Here is a 25,086-nt window from a genome sequence, read left to right as displayed (position 1 = left end):
CATTTATCAACACAATGTCTATCCAGCACAATATTTATCAAAACGATGTTTACCAATACAATATTTTTCTTGGCTATCTCACAGGGCGTAGAGCAGTGAGGTCCTACAACTCAAAGGTAATGCAGGAACTGAACCTCTGTGCCTTCTGTGGGAGAGACTGCGGTCTCTGTAGGCACGAGGTATTGATCGGTGGCTCCTCTACCAGTTCCAGACAGAACAGCACCATCTACTGTTTGGGATTTGTACTGGTTGTAATCATAGCTCTACTGTTAAGTGCATATTGTAGAAACCAATATCAGAAGAGAGCTTCTGGATTGGGTGGCTTTTGTTTTTATTTTCAGAAGAGAATATCTATGTATAAAAATGTTAATTAATAACATTCACTGGAGGCTGGTAGAGTGGATCCCATTTCTGTTTCCATGCTTCTGCTCTTATCCTTTCATGATTTTCTTTCATAGATTTTAAGGACATTGGTGTTTGGTTCTCATTGGGGTGAACGTTATTTTCATTTGCTTTAGCCTGAATCAGTATATTTTCAAACCTGAGTAATGTTTAATTAGTTATTTTGATGCGTTGGATCGAATGTTTAATGTGCTTCTGTTAGCAGGACACAGTTTTCCATCCACTATTATGTGAATGTATTGCCAGACTAAATAAATCATGACAAGCATCCTACACTCTCTCATACTCCACATCTACGACCCTGTGTAAGGAGAAGGCAGTAACCTTAATATGTGGCAGTAAAATAGTGTACTCAGATTTATTCTGCTAGCACTCCCTATGACTCCATACAGATGAATCTGCTTAAGCTCACTACGATGAATGGCACCCATGGCAACATCTGGTTGTCGCTCCTCTGAGAGTTGGCATAGATTTAACGGCTTCAGGAGAGGTGCCACTCTGCCACACTAAGAGAGAGGCCATGGTTTCTGTCTAGTGTCAGTCAATTGTATATACAACAAGGATGAAAAGGCTTAAGGAAGGAATGTCTAATCTCACATGTGTAACTGTCTCTAGAGTACCTGTCATTGGGACATCCGTCACCGCGTCTTTAGTGCGCTGCAGATCAAAGCGGCGGAGTGACAGTTTGATGGCTTCGTGCTCTCTGGCTTTCACATTGAAATTCCTTGCTCTTGCTGTTCCCGCGCAACACCACTCCATCAGAATCGATGTAACTCGTTCCCTGTCTTGTCTACAGCCGGCTGAATGAGGATTCCCAGTGTACAGATGGACGGACAAGACAGACAGACAGACATGGGATTAGACATTGTGTGTATTGTAGGCAGCTGCTACACCAGGAACATTCCGGAACACCACATACTTAATGATTAAAACTACAGTGAGAGCAACCTGCCAATCTTTCCAGCCAGTTGGCTGTGTGGTCCACTATAACTCACAGGGGAGTGACAGAGTGGAACCGCATCATACAGAATTTTCTGGAAACTATTGTTATCACCAGAGTACATACATGTAACTGTTATTGTGCATAGGAAAGAATGGATGCGGGGAGCCGCCTTGCCTCTCCTGGGTGGTGGTGAGAAGAAAAACAAAGACACTCACTGAAATGTACGTGTTGCTGCTGTAAGTCAGCTGGAACAGCTCTCACCTACATGGTTTGGGTCTACAGGGAGGTACATAATTCACAGGAGGTTTTCTAAGCTCAAGGAACGTAAAGAAGCCTGGCCGCTGTACACACCAGCAACCATGGCACAGAGCATTTTATGTAGTTATGAATATCATTATAAGAACACCTCAACTGCAGGGTTTTCAAGGTCTGTCAACAACACACTTTGCATCTACGCTAAAAAATTTAAGTATACTTTGTTTCCAGGAATTTGGTGTCTCCGAGGGCAAGCCCTCAATACTGCAGTCCTCACTCCATGGCGGACAAGCCTGGGCTGCCCGGTGGCCAGTAGATGGCAGGCTTGGCATTACCCTGCTCTTATATCCAAAGGTTGTGTTGTAATCCAATGCAAAGGGCAACAAATATGTTATTTTCTTTCTCACTCTCTTTCCAAAATGCCCCAAAAAATGCCCACATTAACATGGGACCATATGATGGGAAAATGCAGGCTTTTCTCTGGGTGTTGAAATACATCATTTTTATAACAACATAATAGTATGCGATGTGGTGGCTTCAGTCTGCCAACACCTAACATAATTTGTGAAATTGGGTTTAATAGGCAATTGTAAACCTAGCCTGAGGAGCTATAGTTTCCTTTTAGGGATTTTCATTGTAGTTGGTTTGCAAATGGATACATACGTGACAAAGTATTGATCAATATGAGAGGTTAAGAAGATGTTAACATTGTGTAAGTTAGGAGCTAAAAATTCATGGCAGTATGAATTTTCTCTGGCAGGGTAAGTGTCTCTAAGGAAATGTAGCTTTGTTATTTTGACCTGACTGTAGCCCTGAGAAGCAGCTCCCTAACTCTGATCTCCCGTTCTTACCCAACTCTGTTTGAGGCCCAGGTGCCTGGACAGACCCCGCTAAATACCATATACCAACAATGTAAACTAAGTTTACAACTGCAATTATTTTGAATATACAAAAATAACGTATTTGCCTTGTTCCCCCGTGTAATGGTTCTAATATGTAAATGTTTTGTTTTGCGAAACCTTTACCATTAAAACGAAAAATCGCAAAAAGTTGCATTTTCTTCAAAATATTCTTCGTTACTGTATATAAGATGAATTGTTTACTCAAATGTTCACCATTTGTGCATTTTTTCCATCCCTTAGACACACCTGGTTTGAGGTTACGGTAACTTGAACTGCTCATTGGTGGGCTGCTGTAGTTGAAAAAAACATGGAGTCAAAATACCATTGGTCCCTTTTTTCCACTGGTTTCAATCAACTGATAAGGTTGTTTGATGTTTTTGTCTGCCCGGTCGTTATTTATTTATACTTTTTGTTTGTAACTGTTAACTTATGTCTAGAGAGTCAATACATAGTTAGTAAGTCCCTTGTAACTTAAGCCAATGCTTGGCATAATGTAATTAACATTTTACAATGTGAACTTTGTACAATCAGAACAATCCTTCAACTCAAGTCAGATTAATTTGTAATCGGCTTCTTTCCTTTATTTGCATTGTCTTATACTGGTCACGGGCTACACTCTTCTATACGATATTATTATTATTTCCTTAGATATTTGCTCAAATGTTCTCAAATTACTGTAAAAATTAAGTAAAGAGACTACATTTAAATTCTGTTCAGTTATTTCGTTATAAAACCCTTAAACCCTTAAAAAAAAAAGAAATACATTGTATTGAAATACAAGTATTAAATTCCCGATCAGTGAAAGAAATTGCCCTAATGACATCACAACTGATCGGTCTCCACCTGTGATACATTGACATTGCTTAAATTTTTCTTTCAATGTTGAAGAATGATTGATCAGACTTTGAACCTGAAGCTGAATCCGAAGTTGAAACGCTACAAATGCATAGATTAGGAAAATAGAACCAAGTAGTATCCAGGTGTTTCGAAATACCAGTGAGCACAATAGATTTTATTACCAGGGAGTTGAAGCTGCATCACATCACACAGGCCCAGCCGGGGAGGAGACTGGGGAAAGAAGCCACAGAGAGTAACAAAGGAGTAATGGTGCACCAGCCGACCAAATCAAGAGCTCTATACTGGCCCATATCAGAGGCATGAAAAAAGAATGATTACTTAAAAAGTACCATCTGAAAACATGTTGGTTTGAGATCAAGTTAGAAATTTTGGGCCAAAACTTAAAGCATGTGACATAAACACTGCGCATGTTTGAAAACACACCATGCCTACCGTGAACTTTGGTGGTGGAAGCGTCATGCTGTGGAGATGCTTCATATCTGCAGCGTAGCTTGTTAGAATTGTGCAAATTATAGGGAAATACTGCAAGAGAAGATGCTTCAGTCAGCAACAAAAATGAAGCTTTGGAGGAAATTCACTTTTCAGCAGTACAATGATCCCAATCACAAGACCAGAGCAATTTGGAGCAAATATTATCTGTGGCACTTTTAGAAAACTGAGTTTTATAAGCATCATCCAAACTTACTTGAATCACAGGGAATAAATCTGACCGGAAGAAAAAATCACCCAAACACTTTGTGCAAATCTGTTACATACTTGCTCCCAAAATATCCAAAATCTGTACAACAAAAAGTAGCTGTACCAAAAAAATACTGTTTGTTTTGAATACGTATGCAAGCAACATATTTCACTTAAAAAAATATTAACAAATAATCAACATGAAATCAGTGTCACCTGACAAAATTATATTTTGAGTTTCAAAAAATACTATTATCTTAAAAAAATGATTTTTGATTTTGCAATGCATCACAGAAGAAATCCCTGGCTACTGCTGGTTGTGCAGGCATCTTATTCTTGTTTTTATTTTCAGTTTCTCCGATAACATCATTGCATTCACTTTTAAACATAAATAAGAACCATTGTATTCATACTAAATAACATCAAAGCCCCTCCGAGATGGTTGGCTAAGATACCACAAGGATACAGATTAAATAAACATGCTGTGTAATGGGAAGCATGCTGTGTAACCAGATCAACGTGTAGGCCTAACACTGTCCACGTCTAACACAAGGGAGACAAAGATTTGGAGACTTTGCTTTACAAACACTCCCCTGTGACGGGTTTGATTCACTCTGCGTCTGATTTTACATTAGACAAGGCAAGAGATCCTATTACGGTCCCGTGAATCAAACTGTAATACATTGCGCAGTACATGGGGTTTTATAACAAAAAGGCAGCACATATACACTCTATGAAACACAACATGGGGCTCCTGAATCGACCCGAAGACAGAACCGAGGGAACACCCCGGAGATGAAGCACCTGACTGGCCCATGGTGTCCGACATGACGATGCGCACGTTTAGGCAGGCCTCGCTCCAGTCATCAGGGAGAGGGCCATGGAAACGCTTCTGAGCTTTCATCCCACCCAGCCTGTGTATTTACACAACCCTTTTTAGCTGCACTCTGTGCTATCCCTTCAATGAACCTTCGCAGTGCCTCACAGACAGCCCTGCTTTGCTGCGGGGGATTGGCTGATCTAACCCAGACATAGAGAGATTAGAGAGACCGTAAGGACAAAGAAACCAGAAACAATTAGCTTTACTCATCCCAGACATCTGAAACCACCCTGACATCACAACAGTACCGTCATACTTCCAGGTAGAGGTCACGCGGGCTTGCACTCTGGAAAGGTTTGCGCTGTCATCGCTGTTTATTCAGATGCAATGGGAATGAAGGTGTGTTTGTGTCTGTGTGCGTGACTAGATCACAAGAGACTGACATCCAAAGACTACTCACTCAGAGTCATCAATCACAATTCAGAAATATCATTCCAGACAGGGAGTCATCATTAGTTTGAGTCAACCCTGGCCTGGCCGTGCAGTGAGAGGTGGAATCCTTGTTTCTTTCCAAGACCCAGAGGCTTTTAAACCAATGACGCTGTTCTCAGTGTGATGACAGGGCAAAGCCTTAGAGGGTGTAACAAAGCTGATGTCTATGCCTTTATTAATTGATTATTTCTGACTTTTGAATCATATCACTTCTGCTGCCTCCGTGTGTGAATCATCAGGCCTGATGCTTTGGTGTGGCTTTGCGCCAATGGAGCCCTTTGAATAAAAATGGTTTTAAACCTCACTGTTATATTGGACAAATCTCAACTTGACCAAAGTATGCCACTGTTGCCCAAGCAAAGCTACAGTACCTCTCAGTACAAGCAAGGAGCTAACTGTGCAGCCTACAGTAAGGGGAAAATGTATTTGATCCCCTGCTGATTTTGTACGTTTGCCCACTGACAAAGAAATTATCAGTCTATCATTATAATGGTAGGTTTATTTGAACAGTGAGAGATAAAACATGTCAACAATGTTATACATTGATTTGCATTTTAATGCGTGAAATAAGTATTTGACCCCTCTGCAAAACATGACTTAGTACTTGGTGGCAAAACCCTTGTTGGCAATCACAGAGGTCAGACCTTTCTTGTAGTTGGCCACCAAGTTTGCACATATCTCAGGAGGGATTTTGTCCCACTCCTCTTTGCAGATCTTCTCCAAGTCAGTAAGGTTTCGAGGCTGACATTTGGCAACTCAAACCATCAGCTCCCTCCACAGATTTTCTCTGGGATGAATGTCTGGAGACTGGCTAGGCCACTCCAGGACCTTAATGTGCTTCTTCTTGAGCTACTCATTTGTTGGATACCCATCCATGACCCATTTCCAATGCCCTGGCTGAGGGAAGGAGGTACATGGCCCTGTCCATCGTCCCTTTGATGCGGTGAAGTTGTCCTGTCCCCTTAGCAGAAAAACACGGCAAAGCATAATGTTTCCCCCTCCATGTTTGATGGGGAGTTGGTGTTCTTGGGGTCATAAGCAGCATTCCTCTTCCTCCAAACACCGCGAGTTGAGTTGATGCCAAAAAACTTGATTTTGGTCTCATCTTACCACAACACCTTCACCCAGTTCTTCTCTGAATCATTCATATTTTCATTGGCAAACTTCAGACTGGCCTGTTCATGTGCTTTCTTGAGCAGGGGGATCTTGTGGGCACTGCAGGATTTCAGTCCTCACGGCGTAGTGTGTTACAAATTGTTCCAGAGGACCATGGTCCCAGCTGCCTTGAAATCATTGACAAGATCCTACCGTGTAGTTCTGGGCTGATTCCTCACCGTTCTCAGGATCATTGCAAATCCATGAGGTGAGATCTTGCATGGAGCCCCAGACCAAGGGAGACTGACAGTTCTTTTGTGTTTCTTCCATTTGGAAATAATTGCACCAACTGTCACCTTCTCACCAAGCTGCTTGGCGATGGTCTTGTAGCCCATTCCAGCCTGTTGTAGGTCTACAATCTTGACCCTGACATCCTTGGACAGCTGTTTGGTCTTGGCCATGGTGGAGAGTTTGGAACCTGATTGATTGATTGCTCTTTGGACAGGTGTCTTTTATACAGGTAACAAGCTGAGATTAGGATATTAAGATATTTTTTTGATTTATTAGATATTGAGCCACTCATAGAGGAGTGTAAAGGACAATTAGTAACAGATATGTGTTTATGGTTTCTCCAAACCAAATGTGACTCCTGTGTGGTTGGAGTTGTGTGTGATTGGCATTGGATTGTACAACACAGAGGTAGCCGTAAACGTGGAAAATGTGAAGGCATACATTGGCTTGATTGGGGTGCGTCCAAATATTGCTGTTTGACATTTCTGGGTTAGGGCTGCTGTGATTGTTCTTTGGCGGAAGGAAAGTAATACCGGTCTGACATTCCTAGGATAAACACACAAGGCATCTATGGACATTAGCATGGTTGAGAGCATGGGATTGATGAATAGGGGACTTGTGAAATAAACCATTGCTCGGTGTTACCATTGCTCACAGTGACGCAGTCCCCAGAAGAGTTGCAAACCAGTTGTTACCTAAATGTTAGGGTAACAACTGGTAAAAATAAGTAAAAATAGGGTAACACCTGTGCAGAATGGATCAGCTCTGGTCAACCCACACCCCATATTCCAATAAGGGCTTTGGCATTCTTTAGACTGAAAGCACTGAGCTGTTGTCTAAAAACTTCACAGTTCATACATATATTCAGATGGTTTATATGGTATTCAGACAGTATAAAAATCAGGTGCATGGTTTTTAGCAACCATACTGCAGGGCTCATCTGATCCAAAACTACTGTGTAACCACACACAGAGTTGCAGAGAGGTACTCTGGATATGCGAACATTAGCCTGAAACACCACTGTAGGTCATATTGTAAAATTTTACTTTCTATATTATACAACTTGCGCAACAAGGAAACATTTTTCAAACAAATAATCAAACAAATTATTTTATTTAGACTTTCTTGTTGGTCACAATTAAATGTGAAAAAGGCCTGAAATGATTTGTCTTGATTTCAGCCATTCCATAAACAGAAACAGCATTGTCAGTAGGGGTTTGTAGACCTATCTCTTAAATCCTCATTCATATTTTAATAAGCCACACTGTGTTTAGGCTGACTATGGGCTTTATGAAACAAATTTGATTATTTTCTGGCCAGTCCACTTCTGACTTACCGGAAGATTATAATCCAGGTCAACAGCACAACCAGGTGGACCAGGATAAAGACAACCAGATGGGCCGTGGGTAGTGACAGTGGAAGTCTTTAGACAGACACTAGGTCTGCATCACAATCAGGAGGACTTCAATAATTCAGTAAGGTTCCCCCTGTTATCAGACTGCTCATCCTCACGATCTGCTTGTTGGGTTGTCTTTTACATGTTGTGTAGCGAAGTGTCTCCACCACTGCCTGGAACGTTTTGTCTGAGTTGATAACAGGATGTCCAAGTCCAAGACCTGTCTGGGGCTGCTTGACTATTGTGAGGCAATATCTGTACAGTATGTGCACAAAAGACTCTGCTATGAAGTGTTTGTTTATAATGATGCTTTTTCAGAAATGTTCATCTTTTTATTTAAAACATTTTCTCGGTAAAATACTCCAATCATTGCGGATATGGAATGCTTGAATGTGTAGACTAGCTGCTACAGTTGTATACCTGCTTTCCTGACAGATATCTGTAGGCCAAATTATATTTTACAGCGGGGACAAAGCAATAGTAAGGTGGACACTTGAAGACTGGGCATCATATGTTTTTATTTATCTGAATTAGAGAGGACTAGATAACTAAAGAGTGGAGTGGCCACTGAGGAACTTTAAACACCAAAATTAGCTAGTAACAAGTTGTTTCTGAAAAACAGGAAGGGCTGTTGCGACAGCACTTTCTTATTTGTTTTCTTTGGTACAGTGAGAGAAGTTTGATAATGAAAGGTAACGTTTGAACTAACATTAACTTGTTCCCACACATCTAACATTACATTTCTGTTCCAGAACATTACAGACCACTTTCATTCCCTATTTAGTTTTGTTTATTTAAAACATATTTTCCACTGTTCCAGCTGTTCATCTGAACATGATGTTCTCAAAAAGATAATGTCCTCCTTTAATCTTCCACTTGCACAGCCAGAAGAGGACTGGTTCCACAGAGTCTGGTTCCTCACTAGGTTTCTTCGTAAGTCCAACCCTATGTTGCCTGCTCTTTGGGGTTTCAGACTGGGTAAAGGCACTTGTGCTGATGTAAAAAAAATTATTTCTAAAATTAATTTAATTAATTAATGAAGACCATGCCCATAAATCCCATAACATTCTAGTAAAGTGTTGAGTGGTTCCTTGTTTTCTGCGGTTGTAGCGCTTTGCCTATAGTAAAATTCTGGTGTAATCAAACGAGATAATCTTTTTCTTTCTTATGCCTTTTACTCAGGAAATGCTTCCATCTAACTACTCTAATAGAAAGGCCTGACTGATGCAGAGATGGTTGTCTTTTTGGCAGGTTCCCCAATATCTTGAGAAAAACTCAGAAGCTTTGAGAAAAAGGTAATGACATGCATGTCAATATACTGTCTGTAGTTAATCATGCCTACAGTTGTTAACTATGCTTAAGGAATTTATCCTTCTCAAGTAATACATTTATTGCAACGTAAAAGCCATAATTCTCATCAGACGTATTCACCAAATCCATAAGAACTGATCTACAAACAGTATGTTCAGTGTCGGAAAACTGAGGCCAAGGTGAGGCCAAATATTACAAGCCTTTTCAGGTGTCATGAGACAGTCTGACAATGGAATGACTCTAGCCAAGACAAATTATTGTAATTTCCAAACACATGACATAGCTGGAAACTGAACAGTATTACTTAGTCAATGTCGAGGCTTTCATTTACGTGGCGCTCAACGTTTTGATGTGCGGAAAAGAATGTGATGTGTGTGGGTGTATAGAACCCAGTGTGAAGGTCCAGGGCAATATCCAACAAACAGAAGCAGAAATTTTTTTCATGTGAAACTCAAACTTCAGAAGTGAGCCATCAAAAATACATTCCATGGAATGCATACTTTAACAAAAGCCTATATTTTTGTAGTATGTATTATTCCCTGGGAGGAGATTGGGGGGATGGACTCTGACCCTGGAAAAAAAGTGTTGAACAATCTGTCTGTCAGTGGAGAGTTCAACATGCAGACCGTCTTAGGCCAAGTCACAGGAATGGACTCATATAACATTCAGGCTCTTACCTCGTCAGAAACTAATCCTTTCCAGAATGTGGAGGGAAGGGGATGATGGGAGTATGGATGACACTTGGCTTTTAACCTTCAGACCATGGTGTGAATCCCTTTCAGCATGTAGAGAGAAAGAGGATGACGGTAGTATGGATGACACCTGGACTTTAACCTTCAGACCCTGGAGTAAATCACAATCAGGATGTGGAAAGTAGGGGATGATGGGAGTACGGATGACACTTGGCCTTTAACCTAATCAGAATTATATAAAGTGCCTTTCCCAAAAAGTATTCAGAGATCTTCAATTTCTATGTATTTTATTGTGTTATAGACATAATTTACAATTGATAAAAAAAAAAGGCATAACCCATAATGACAATGTGATGTACATAAGTATTTAGAACCTTTGGGTTGGAAATCCAAATTGTGCTCCGATGCATTGTGTGTCCTTTGATCATCTTTGAGATGTTTCAAAAACTTGTTTGGAGTCCAATTTTGGCAAATTAATAGATTGGACATCTGTCTATATAAGATCTCACACTACAGTGCGTGTCAGAGCAAAAACCAAGCCATGTACCTCAAGGAAATCTTTGTAGACTTCCAACATAGAATTGTGTCAAGGCTCAGATCAGAGGAAGGTTATGAATAAATACTTAAAAACATTAAAAACAAGTTCCCAGAAGCACAGTGAGCTTCATCATTGCGAAATGAAACAAGTTTGGAACCACCAAGACCCTTTGTAGAGCTGGCAGTTCAGTCAAACTAAGTAAATGGGCAATGAAGGTCTTTGTCAGGGACGTGACAAAGAATACAATGGCCCCTTACGAATCAGAGGGGTGAGTTTTGGCATCGATGATGAATGAAGAAAGCCCAAGTCCAAAAATGTGAGACCAAAGTGGAAATGTGATGGCTAGACTACGTAGTCTTCAGTGCCACATAGGTACATGTGGGCAAGACATCAGGTTAGACGTCAATCTGTTCTCCTTATGTTGTCTGACTTGAGAAATACACCAATCCACCATGAAGAGGGTGAAAGCCGAGTGACACTGTTCCCAGGGCCTCATGAATCAAGGTGTTTGCGTGCTAAAACTTGACAGTACGCACCACTTTTCCAGCAAACCTCTGTGGTAATCATTTGAAATTTACGTTGATGTTGACCCATGCGTAGGCAAAACATTCAGGGGTTGGAGAATTGTATTCCAAGAACCGTTGTTCTTCTGGGGGAAATGAAAGAGTTTGATCCATGGAAAAGGTAGTAATGGGCTTATGTCAATTAAAATTGGCCTACATCAGATATCACCATTAATCCAATGATTCAGCCAATCATTGTTAAAGTAATAAACATAGTAGGCCTATGATGATTTAAAAGCAGGCAGTCTATAAACATTTGCTTTGCCTGGGCTATAAAAAATAATGCTTTATGACATTTGTTTTTATCACTATTAGTCAAATCATTTAGCTTTAAGTGCCCAGCAAGCCCTTCGAGTTGTTATTACTTGTCTGGCTGTGAATGTTAAGGTTTCATGTGCATTTTCTATTGCAGCCTGGCCTATTTAACATATGTTTTACAGTCTACAGCTTAGGATTTTCATAATTAGCTTCCTAATTTAAAATGTCTAGACAAGAAGGGAATGGGTATGTGTGCTTCTTTCTTGAGAATGCACTCTTTGTCTTCCGCTATTTTGTAAAGATGTATTTTTTTTATATGGACTTGTTAAAAGGGTATTTCCTGTCTGCCAATCAGTAGGCTGGAATGGACATTTGAACTCTGTCGCCACCCACTCTAGTTCTCAGTCTTTTTTATCTTCAGTAGAGGTGGATTTTGGCGGGGGTCAGATTTTTGGTGTATTCTTGAAGAGTTACATGCACAAAGTTCGGTGCCTGTAGTATAAGAGATTGTTTATAATGATTCATGTGTACTACTGAAATAACTGCAGTGCTTTTTGTTATTACACTGACTCTCAATACACACAATTTTTGTATGAATCTCATCTAAATTAATAATTGCCAGCGATGATCCTAAATATTATGCTCATGTCGCAGTTACTGCAGGATGGCGTGTTGCGTATCATCCCCTCGTCATTCCAGGTTCCATTAAATTGCAAGGCCACCAAGCTACCTTCTAGATCCTTTTATGCCAGGACCTTCCTGGTTGGAGCCTACACTGTATCTGCCGGAGCATCGAGAGCCCAATCAATGTCCCCCAGCTCGTCTCCTGAACAGCGTCTATCTATGCCCCTTGCCTTGAGCCTCCAGAGTGTCAGATCTGTTCAGGCTCCACAGAGCAGTCGTCTGAGTGTTCTTAAGCAGAGCCTCGGTTGGAGGTTCTATTAAGCTGTCTGGCTGATTTTAATAATCCATTTTTTTCTCTCATGAATCCCGCCATTGATGTTGTAGGACTCCAATGCCAGTGTTCAAATGAACTTAACAGTCGTTCAGATGAAATCAAATCAAAATAAGGAGTCATTTTATTGTAACTTAAGAAAAAGCTCTGTGCATGTTTTCGTTCATACAGTACATCTGTGACTATCGTGACAATCAATAATCAACTAACTACATCTATTATTGTAATTATAAGTAATAAACATGCCTACATTTCTTTTGGGGCGAATGTAAAACAGACAGATGTTGGACGCAGCAGCAATCGAGCAGGAGGACAGCAAATTAATCCCACCAGTGATTTTGTGCAGAGCTCTGCTGCCAGCCGAACTAACAACACAATTCAAATGAACGATACAACTGAAAGAGACTCACACGTCCTACTTATGCAAGTCACGTCTCCCTGACTCATTCTTCCAGGTTAAAACGTTTGTGACTTTAAAACATGGAAAAATCCCACGTGATTGTGCATAACTGGGCTGATGGCGCCTCTATTGCCACACGCACCAAAGAAATAATCACACAGTCACATCTCATTCTGGGTCCGACTACTTTTTTGCTTCTAAATGTGAATCTGGGCAGGTGACCGACCGGCTAATTTGTTTAATTACAAGTGCGGGTAGCCTACAGCGTTCCAGAAAGTTCTTCCCAAAAAAGGAACTGATGTTCTCTTTGACCCAAATTAGAAGTCAGCCCGAGTCAAGCACTGTTTGCTATGTTCTGGTAGTTAATAGGCTGTGTGCAGACACAATTGCTTAACTGCATTAACAGTGGTTATAATGTGAAAATCTTGATATATGTATAGAACCACAATGATCAGATTTTGCGTAATGTATGTGTGTCTGAGGGGGGGCCAAGACTAAATATCCACTTTGGATTTGGACACATTTGCCTTGGTCTTGACAGTTTGTACTTGGCCAGACCATAGTAGAGTCAGCTTCAGTCAATATATAACGCTGGCATTTGCAGCCAACTGTTTGAGCATAAATAGAATTAGCCTACTGTATGTTGCAATAGGCCTATGCAAGTTTATTGTAACGTGACCTTAAACCAAAGAGAGCGAGAAAGGTGAAGGTGATACGAGTGCTAAAATAACCTATTCTAAACTATTCGGTGCTGCAATGCATAATAAATGCAATTGACAAAGAATGTTTATTTTTCTCCTTTAAACATAACTTTGGTTTGATTTGAAGTATTATCACAACAGACCCGGGATTTGTTGTCACTGAACACGACCTGACGAGCGAAACACGACGGCAGCGTACATCCAGGAAGTCCTCCCGCCGTTCAGATCGACAAGGTCTCTGATGGACCTGAAGTGATCCAACCACACTGACACCACGGTGAGGAATGTGTAACGGCTGCTTCTCGAACCTCCGGCGGGGGGAGGAAATCCGGCACGTCCCTGGGGTCCTCCACAAACCACTACAGAGGCCCCCTCTGCACACGCTGCCATCGTCAGGCCCTTCGGAAAATGGGAGGGCACACTGTCTCTCCCACACTCCACGTCCACGCGCACGTGTTCGCCAACACTCAAACACAGTCCACACTGCTGTCTCATACTGAACATTGTATACGCCGATCCTGAATTACAGTCACTATCCATTAAGGTATATCCTGATGACTTCATTACTGTACTGTTTTAGATATACAGTATGCACTTTTGTCCTACTTTGTACTTGTATGTACTTTCTCTCTTGTGTTTTGTTTTATGTGAGATATGAGCTCTCTGTTTACGAGACTGGATTGCTTAGGAGAGAATGTGAATTGCAACCTATGAAATGTTTATTTCGAACCTAATGATACATCAAATGAGGGCCTCTTTGTCACCATAAAAGGTGAATGGGATTTTCTTGACAGGATTGTAACTGCTCGCTCACTTGTGGACAAATGTAATATTGCTCAGATATATCATCGGAAAAATGTATACATTGTGTGTGATTGTATTGATTAAGCCCCAATCAAGGACCTCAATGTGTTTCCGCGTTTAGTGAGAGAATGTGCCCAGTGGGTAAATGAGGCCCCTAGTTGGGAAACATAACCAAGCAAAACATGTCTCTGGTTAGACAGGTCACAGCTCCCGCGTACTCTGTTTCCTACAGGTTCAACCTTTCTGGATTTTTCTCTCTGTGGACCTCAGGAAGCCAAACAACCCGTCTTCCTCTGATACCTTCTGCCTGATCATGATCATGCCACACCTCGGCAGGTCATCTTTGAAGACTTTCTGTGAGTATATTGGAGGACAAGAAATGAGAGATAGAGTGAAATACTGTAAAATGGATTGAACCCTGTTATTCTGCGGCCTGGTTGGGGAGAGTGGGGGCCATTATCTTGTCTAGACTAGACAGCCTCTGATGTATGACAGCAGGACTGGCCGCAGAGCCCAGGGGGAGGGGAGGGACATCCATCTACATCAAGCCCCCCCCCCCCCCCCCCGTTGCCCAGGGATCTTTCTAGCAGACGCCATGGAGCCACAGCCAGGAGCGCCAAGACCTCTGCTTAAGTAATGGAAAGTATGGAAGGCAAAGGCCTGTAATTGGTTAATTGGAGAGCCTCACTTACCCACTCTTCCTTTCTCTTCACAGGCCCAGGGTTAAGAATCAAACAAACAGGAGACTGTTTGGAGCTGTAGAGAACAGGCCTTGTGTGTCGTTCTGATTTGTGACTCCCTGACATAGGCACTCTCCTGTCTCTAACTAAAGGCTTGAGGTGCACCACTGTGTTTAAGCAGGATTTTTGCCAGAGGGAGGTGATTTGCATCTCTGGTGTCTCCAGGGAATGAGGCAGACTACACACCTCTATTAAACACCTCTACAAAAGCCTGTGAAGACTCCTCAGAAACAGAGAATAAAATATTATAACACTAAATATGTTTTTAGTGTCGTGTATGCCAGTATATTTTTTTTCTAGTTGAAAACTATGATCTCTTATTTGTTTAAGCAGTGCTATTCACTAATGATGTACCATTAATATTACGGTACAACATTAGCATGTCAGGTGTATTTATATTACAGTTCGCATCACCAACAATGGTTTTCATTTATGGCAAAAGACTTGAACAAGGGAAGAATAAGAAGTTTACACATTCACCCTGGGGAAACATATGCCTTTCATGTCACAGCGACATACGTTGCTGTTTGACAGCTAGTATTATTCATAGCCCCCGGGGGAGTCTCTCGGTTGTATTTACATCAGCATGTGCTTGACCTGCAGAACACCCTGGTGAGCGAGCGGACCGAGTCTCTGGCCAAGTCATTTTGCCAGCCGTGTGTTGAAGCACAATGAAACCCAACTAACCCCGCAGCCCTGGAGGGCCGAATGGGGGCCACCTCCGCGTTCACTAAAATGGAGGACCAGAATAGAACAGGGAAACTATAAACTTTATATGCCTGTGAAACCTGTCGAAGGAAACGTAAGGTGAGCCAGCAGCTGGGGCACTTGGTCTGTGTTTTAGTGAACTGTAGCTGTAGTTGCGGTGGTGTAGGCCTATTTACTTAAATTTCACACACTGCTGAAATGCATAATTGAATGTAAACTTGACAGACAAATGATCACTGGTGGCTTGTATAACTGATTAAGTGTCACCCACTGTACATTCTGTCTGGTTAACCATGACCTGAGGTATACTGTAGTGAAACTCAGCCACACGAGTAGCTCTCCTCTCCAGAGAAGGGATTACAAGTCCTTGGCTTCCCGGTGGCATAGCCAGACACTTATTCACTCATTCTCACTGGTCATAATCCTGCCACACTGCTGGTTGCCAAATACTCATACTTGGCCTATACTGTATAGCTGTAATGGCATTAGGACACGTGTTGACATTCTAGAAATCCTGCTATCACGGCAAACAGACTGTAACACAAGCCTTTAGACAGACTGTAACACAAGCCTGTAAACAGACTGTAACACAAGCCTGTAGACTTGTAGCTTGCGAGAGAATGAACCGCCAAAGAAGCTAGAACCTAATTAGTATTACGTTACTTAAAAAGTCATAACCAAAACCACAGTTTTGACACATTTCTATCCACTGTAAATATTAACGTTTGACATGAGATTAGTGTCATGCTGCAGTTCCACATTTCAAATGTTTGTAATAGTTCAATTTTAATATGCAGTCAAACTATTCCCAATAGGTAATTTTAATGAAGCAATACAACATTAATGATGTCAAAGGCAAGTGGAATTAAATCATCACTTTAAAACTATGTGGAGATTGTTGTAGTAGACTCCGACCATTGGCAAACAGACAAGTGCTCTAAGGCACATGTGAAAACGAATAGAAAAAAAGTGTTGTTCACCTTCTGTCCGCATAACATTCCAGTTAAGTCCAATGGCAATAGGCATTGTGATTAATCTGCTCATATTGGTTTTTGACAAATGAGCCATTAGTGTCATGTAATTGTCAGCTTGTAACTGATGTTGTAGAATGTATCATGACCTGGTATGCTCATTTGTTGTATTTAAGCTGTCAAACGTTATTGTGCGATACGTGCTTTAGGGTTCGAGCAGAAACTAGAGCAGAAACAAATATTTAGCCATTACGTCATTCCACCTCATAATGTACATTTACACACAGTTATTCAGTTAGGTCCACAGCTTATCAACTATGTTAGAAAGTGTTTGCTTTCAACCCTTTGTTATCGTGATGTTTCCATCTGTGCCCACCAGTGGTAGCATGGTAGAAGACTGGGCTGAAACAAAGTGAACTCTAAGCTCACAACACTCATACACACAAACGTTCGATAGCACAGGGTTGTTTCCTTCAGCGAACACGTGCTGGAGACCCAGGGAAGGACAACACGGTGGCGCAACATCAGAAACGCTACAGTCTGTGGTCACCTAGCCCATCTCCCTCTCTCTCACCCTCTACCACAAATGGCACAGGGGTTTTCCATCCAGCCATGGCCTTCCTGAATACTTTCTCGACCAACAATGCAAACATAGCTACCAGGCCTGATTTTCCTCTCATTAAAAAGAGCCCCAAACTCCCTCGCAGAAAAACCCCACGTCATCAGGTTTCTCCCTAAAACAATAGAGCGATGTGCAGACTCAGCGCTCTCCCTCGCCATGGCCTGTCTGTTATTCTGGCAGCATAGTTTTATTGACTGTTAAGAGAGAACCTTCAGAAGGTGCGTTGCTGAGGCGCTGATTCACACCACGCCAGTGTTACCGTGCGGTGGTCTGTGAGAGTGTGTCCCTGGGCTGGAGACGTGTCCCAGACGGGCCGTAGGATCACCGGCAGACATCAGGGGGAGTCTGTCTCACCGCCTCGTGGACTTTCCAGCATCACGGTTTGCAGGTTTTGTTTACAGGTTGCTGTTTTTTTTATTTTCGCTGTGAACAGATTTGAACGACTGCATGTCGTGAACACAAGAAATACAAGGACAAATAGCAGCACATTGTCAGCTGTAGGTTTGGAGCAGGATAGATTCTGTCCTCAGATAACCCCCCCCTCCCCCCACCATCTTGCTGAAAAGGGTTGACCAGACCCATTACATTGTATTACCTCTGGGTGTGGAGATGACACCTCGTAGCGCTCCCCAACATACAATAACAGGGGTTTTTATAAAGCCAAAAATCATGGGCAGTGCCATTGAGGACTGGTTGAAGTTGCCGACCATGTATGGACCTATGGTTTAAGGAAGGATTATATGCTTGCGCCTGAGTCCATTCCCCGAGTCAATTAAATATACCTGTGAGCCAACTGTAGATATTAAATCAAAAGGGATATAGCTGCAGATCATAATCTCTCAGGCACCTAATCTCTCAGGCACCATCCTTTCTCTAAAGCTGTCAGGCCACGGAGATCCTATTAAATCACTAAAGGGTCTATGTTTCCTTGTGGCATTGTAACCCAAACCTTTTTCCGAACCATTACCTCATTCTCCTAAAATGCCAAGTTATATCTCCTCAATCAGAATGTCGTTTATCCTACCACGTTATTTCTCCTAATCTGCCATTCTACATCTCCTAAACTGCCTTCTTAATTCCTAAATGAGATATTATCTACAGTAATTATTGTAATATTGTTGTTATCTTATTATGATATTAGATACAACTGCTACATTAGCTCTCCTTACATGGCTCTCTAACTTTCCTAACCAAAGTGGTTTTGCTGGAAAGCAGTGACACCCACCTTTAGACATGCATTTGCAGTAACTCAAACTGAGCAAAAGGTGCCTGAGAGATGAGGTCTCAATCAGCGGTAGTGTAAAGGAGCCTGAAAAATAAAGTGCCTGAAAGATGAAGACTTCATGAGACTTTTGGGTAAATCCAAACCCTGGCTTTGTAGCTTTCTTCGCACATTTTTGTTGAAAGTCACTTGACATTTTCCTTTTTGTTTAAAAAATTTATAGATAAAATAATTTAATTACTCAGACGAAAAGGAATGAAGGATCTTGCTACAAACTTGGGCAACTGGGCTTGTTAGGACAACTGACTGAAATAGCTTAATCCAAATGACCCTTACTGTGCTAAATACATCATCAATTTGACAAGGCATGTCCGTGTAGCCTCACCCAACTGATTTTATGCAGTCACTCTGTCCTGGAGAGGACCAACCTCACCCTTGAAACAACCAAAGTCAGTATTTGTTGTGGCATGCCTTAGAATGCAAACCTGCTATTCGCTCAGGTGTACTGTAGGGTGTCCTGATCTTTTTTTTCCACCAAGTCCTGTGCTGGATTCTTGCAGGATTTGCCGTAACTCTTCTTTTGACTTAGTTTTTTTGATATTTTTCATGTCCAGGTGGTCCCGCACAGCTTACATTTTCCCAGATGGCCTTAGACCGATATCTGACATAGGCAACTCTGGGATTTGATCTAGCAACCTTTCGCTTTCTGGTTAGATGTGCTTGGCTACTTGTATGCAACTCAGATCCAGACATTACAATGAAGGTTTCGTAACAGCCTGTCTGATAAAAAAAAAATTCAGACACATGTCCTCATTTAGCTGTTAGGAGAATGTATTCAGGAAGTGTAGTCATTGCTTACTATATCGTATAGTAGCGTATTTTTTGGCTATGTCACAGACATTGAGGTTTCTTCAATTAGTAATAATTATCTAAATTGTGTCTGCTGATGATTATAATTTTGTTGCCAACAGAGGTGAATGTAGATTAACATAATTGCTCCCAGAAAACTCTGTATATTCCCATTTTATAATTACCGTGTTACGTGATACTTTTGCAGTTGGATTAAGTTGTTGAAGAACATTTATTTTCCCACTATTTAAACTCTTTGAATAATTCAGTGCCTGACTTTTTCTTGCCATTCATCAATTAATTTGGGACCACACACATTTGTCAAGTACACTATATGGTAAAACGTATGTGGACACCCAGCCATCACACCTATGAGCAAGTTGGACATCCCTTTCCAAAACCATTAAAAAGGAGTTGCCCCCCACTCCGAAACCATGGGCATTAAAATGGAGTTGCCCCCCCTCCACTCCAAAACCATGGGCATTAAAATGGAGTTGCTCCCCCCAATTCCATAGCAATTAGATTACCCTTCCCTAGAACTAAGGGGTCACGTTCAAACCCTGAAACACTGCCCCAGACCATTGTCCCTCCTCCAACCCCAGACCATATTCCCTCCTCCACCAAACTTTACAGTAGGTACTATGCATTCTGGTACTGTGCATTTCCGGTACTATGCACTCTATCTGCCACACCCAGATTTGTCCATCAGACTGACAGACAGTGAGGGCATGATTCATCACTCCAGAGAACATTTACACTGCTCCAGAGTCCAGTAGCAGCATGCTTCACCAGCAAACGAGGCACTGTTCTTGTGCTGATGTTGCTTCCAGAGGAAGTTGCTTCCAATTTGGAACTCTGTGGTGAATGATGCAACTGATGATAGGCGATTTCTATGCACTATGCACTACAGGACTCGGCTGCCCCGCTCTGTGAGTTTGCGTGGTTTACCACTTCGTGGCTAGGCTGTTGTTGCACCTAGATGCTTCCACTTCACAAATATAGCACTTACAGTTGACTGGAGCAGATCTAGTAAGGCAGAAATCTCACAAACTAATTTGTGGCATTGGTGGCATCCTATGACAGTGCCACATTTAAAGTCACTGAGCTCTTCAGTATGACCCATTGCACTGCCAGTGTTTGTCGATGGAGATTTCGTGGCTATGTGCTGGATTTTATGCATCTGTGAGCAGTGGGTGTGGCTGAAACACCTGAACCCAGCAATTAGTTTGGGTGTCCACATACTTTTTGCCATGTAGTGTATGATTGCAGATCCCAAATCACTGCTCAGTATTATGGTTAGGTCAGTAATAGAACAAAATACACAAAATACAGACAAAAAATAAGCATATTCAATGTACAGAATACAATACAGATATACTGAACATTAAACTAGCTCTGGAGTAAAAAGTTAAAATAAGCTTTACTGTACATTGTATGTCTGTGTAGGGCCTGGGGGATCTTATCCTTATGAGTATAATCATTGCACTTACATTCAATGTAGTTAAAGATTAATCGTAAGCTGAAGCAAATGGGTCTGGTTCCTGTTTGAGGCTTAACTGTACATTTCTTCTCTCTCTTCTTCTCTCAAGACAGGAAGTCAATAAACTTACGCAGACTTTTGGTCAAGCCAGACAGAGGAACTGCTTGAAAGCGTTTTATGGAGGAACGTGTGAGTGCAGTTCACAGATGTTGAGTTTATCCATCAAAGAGGAGGAGGAAACTGGGAACTGGAACGGAGCTGCTGCTTGGTTGCATTTGCTGGAATGTTGTTTTGGAGGCTCATGTCCTCAGACCGTAACCTCAGGCCTCACACCTACTTTGCCACTCACCTCACATGTACCCAATGCTCATTAGCTCTCCTTGCTATTTAAGCAGCAGTTTCACCCTCCACTCTTCCTCATTCCGGTTGGTGAATTTATTGGGCTGCCGTCCTATGTTTTTCCTGTCCATATTGTCCGTGACTAACAAAGTGAGCACTACGGCAGACTGGGACAAGAATTTGGCCCTGGCATTTCATCCACAGCAGCCCACATCCCCGCATTTTCTGACTGTGGGCTCCTTATATTTAAAGGAAAACTGAGATGTACAGCTCTCTGCTGCCTGGGGTGAGAGGATATCGTACCTTCTGAAGTCACTTTCATTGTAATCTCATATCAGTAGGCTACATTGGTTCTACAACACCATATCAAATTGCAAAATGATCTGTGAAAAATTCATCTTTAAACAATTATGCATTATACATTTACAGATGTTGTTGTCTCAAATCTTTCATTAAGTCCATATGCGATCCCAAGATGTGGTTGCTCACTGGTTTCCGAGTTGTTCTGGCCCAGTCCTTGCCTCATGGACCCCTACACTACACAAGCTACTATAATATCAGAAAACAATCTTCATGCAATTCATTGTACATCTTTAGGTGCTAAGGGGATTTCAATAAGGATTTCAACAAAGTCTTCACTGGAGAAGGTTTTATGAACCAACCAACAACGATGTCGAAAACTGTTTAAGTGCAACAGCAAGTACATTAGTATTGTGTTTGTCTGGCTAAGATCAAAAGACTAGAGGATGGCTCTACAATGACTAACTTCACTTGCTTTTATTTGTTATTCTTACTCCTTCACCCTTCTAAGACGCCATGGATGACAGATGCTAGAAGTGGCCAGTCGCTAAAGAAAACAGTAACACAGTTGCCATTATCAGCTGAACCGGGGCCTACCAGTAAGGGAAGTCAGGTCTGCTTAGAAATAATGGGAGATGAGAGCAATCCCAGTGTTAGTGTGTTAGAGTCAACATTTACCTTAAGAAAACATGGGTTTTACAACTGCAAGTTATGTTCTTTGCGTAAGCAGCTTTTAAAATATGGGTTTCCACTTCTCAGTCCATGTTGCAGTGTGGTAGAAATGTGCAGGCTAACAGAAACCAGGAAATAGCTCCTCCAGGGGCCTTTGTTTCTCAGCACTAGGTACCAGTGATCCTCTGCCCTCTCCCTGGTCTCCACAGCCATTGAGAGACAGGAATGCTCTCCCCGCGTCATCACCCCTGATTTCATTTCAAGGCCACAGCAACCCAGACCTTCTGCCTGTCTGTGGGTCCGTCTGGTGAGAGAATCCACTCGGTGAAACATTCCGCCCGATGCGCCAGACGGTGGACGTCCGTTTTTCCACTACCACACACTTCACCTTGTGGTAACCCCCAGGAAACCGGAGACCTCCAGAGCTAATCTGTCTAAACAAGGGCTCCAACACTGGTTAATCCGGTCTGCCTTCTCCATTTAAGGTGTTTGATTTTGTGAGGATAAACCGGTGCGTGGACTACTGAGTGGAAAATGACGCTAATGTTGTGCTAGAAGCCACACCTCCCATATGATGGACAATAAAAGCTACACCTCTGCCCCTGTTATGACAGACAGCAGTTGAAAATGTGAAGTACTCATATGTGGTACTTCCATAAAAACAAACTCAGTATTCAATGTCAATTTCTCATTTTACCCTTGTTGCCTTTCCCTCAACCACCTTCTCTTGTGCTTTGATACCATTAGAACGGTGATTAGGCATTCCACTCCACATCCACGCTGCCCAGATCAATCTTATTCTCAAACATGTGAAAGCAATTTCCCATTCTCTGACCCAACCCCCCCCCCACAGTTTGACATGGACAGTGTCAAACTGTGTATCTGAAGCTCACACACTGTTGGCTGCCATAACGTGTGTGCTTAATTGTTTCATTAATTTCTCAGCAAAATGCCTTATCAGCGTTCAATAAAATGTACCATTCATTGCAAAGTTGACACTTACGTATGAATCAATAACCACCAATTAACATTTGTCTCTGTCCAATATTTGTGAAGCGGCTTTCTTCACAGTTTCAATAGAATTTAGCTTAGATGTAGTTTAATGGCCTAACAAAAGGTAATTGTACTTAGGACCCACTTGTATGAGTTTGTTCATTTCTGCTTAGTTGTGGTAAATAAATAAAAACTTTTCGATGCCAGCTAAACAGCATTAGGTGTTAATTTTATTGGATTTTAGGTGCTAAGAGCATTTCAATAAAGTTAATTACATTTAATTGATGCCAGTGCAAGACCTTCACTGGAGAATGTTTTGCAAACCAACAAACAATGATGCTGAAAACTGTTTTAGCAGAAAATACATTAGCATAGGTTTTTATATGAACCTATTGACATATTGGTGGAACCTTTCGGCTCAACACCTCTAAAAAGGGCCATTGAGGGACCCCTCTGTGTAAAGATTCAAACCAGTACATTTTCATGGTAGGAGGGGTTTCAATTTAAAAAAAATAAATATGTATATATATTCTAGCTTGCAAAAGTGACAGCCAATCACCGCTGCAAAAACAAATGTTGCTTCAATATTTATGACCATACACAGTATTTTAACGTAATATCATGAATAATAACATGGCTTATTCAAAGTTCTGGAGGAACACATAAACCTGTGTGAGCCTCATTAGTCCTATGTAGGTGTCTGTGTTCAACATCACCATGATGACAATACAAACAGAGCAGAGTTTTCAGATTTTACAGCAGGAGTACATTTTCTTTAATGACTGGCCAAAAAAGTATCTCAAAGCCACAACATTGCTGAGCCACCCCTTCATTCCTGAATTCTCCAGGAAACTGTTGCTACAGTGCACTTACAGTCCACTTCCTTCTAGGACTGTGGTTCCTTGAGGTGCTTGGTCATCTCCATTAATTCTAATACTCTAATAGAGTATAGGTTGCTTTTCTTTTAATTGAACCTCCTATCCAGTAAACCTGCCTGTTAAGTGAACTCATTCATAATTGGAAAATACTGCCTGGGGACATGGGTTTTATTATTAAACTGCTTCCCACTGTTCGTTCATTAGAATGACATTTTAAAATGAACAGTCATTTAATTGCTATTCATGTTATTAACACACTCTTTTGCCTGGAGCAAACTAGTCCATTTTGATTCACCAAATATTTGGATGAATGTTTCACCCCAACTCAGCTTGAGAGTATCCTTCATGGATTCATTTGATTTACTTCCCTATTTGCTGAAAAAAAAGATAATACGTTGTCAGCAGCAAATCCTAGAAAGTTGTAAAGTTATCCCATATTGCCCTAATTCCTTGTGTTGGAACAAGGTAGGCTTTTGCTTACAGTGAGTCTCATATTTCAAAAGGATTTTGAAGACAGAGAGATATAACTTCCATGCTTATACTCCAGTGTCTAACAGTTTGGTACAGGGCCATACTCTCGGAGTTGTGTCAAGATGTCCCTCCCTCCCAGGGCCGGCCTGCCAGTCACATAGGCCAACATCCACCATGGACAATGGTTGCTAGGGGGCCCCTGACAAGAAAATGTACAGTAATTTTTTTGACAGTTATAACTATATATATAAATATATAACTGGAAAAAATTAAGAGACCACTACACCCTTTTCTTTCCTTTCCAAAAAGTCAAAAAGGAATGTCTTTGAGTGAGGAACAAAAAGGTTAAAATGAAGAGACCTGTCACAATTGGCGTAGGGGTGGAGATGAAGGAACCAGGCGCAGGCAGAGTGGCAGTCGATGATGTATTTTTAATCATAAATAACACAGAGCACCAAAAACATACAAAACAAAGGGGATAAACCAA

At 41.5% G+C, this 25,086-nt stretch overlaps 1 long non-coding RNA gene across 1 annotated transcript; it reads right to left on the bottom strand.

Annotated features, from left to right (window-relative positions):
• Positions 1–1,142: 1,142 nt before the first annotated feature.
• Positions 1,143–3,842, bottom strand: LOC117595591. Its single transcript, XR_004576853.1, has 3 exons — positions 3,793–3,842; positions 3,522–3,570; positions 1,143–1,202 (listed from the first exon to the last, which is right to left on the bottom strand). It is a non-coding gene; the product is annotated as an uncharacterized LOC117595591 (long non-coding RNA).
• Positions 3,843–25,086: the final 21,244 nt, after the last annotated feature.

Source organism: Esox lucius, chromosome 15 (assembly GCF_011004845.1).
Source record: "Esox lucius isolate fEsoLuc1 chromosome 15, fEsoLuc1.pri, whole genome shotgun sequence".
Lineage (NCBI taxonomy): Eukaryota > Metazoa > Chordata > Actinopteri > Esociformes > Esocidae > Esox > Esox lucius.
Note: the sequence above shows the minus strand (reverse complement) of the source record. Positions and strands in the feature narration are given on the sequence as shown.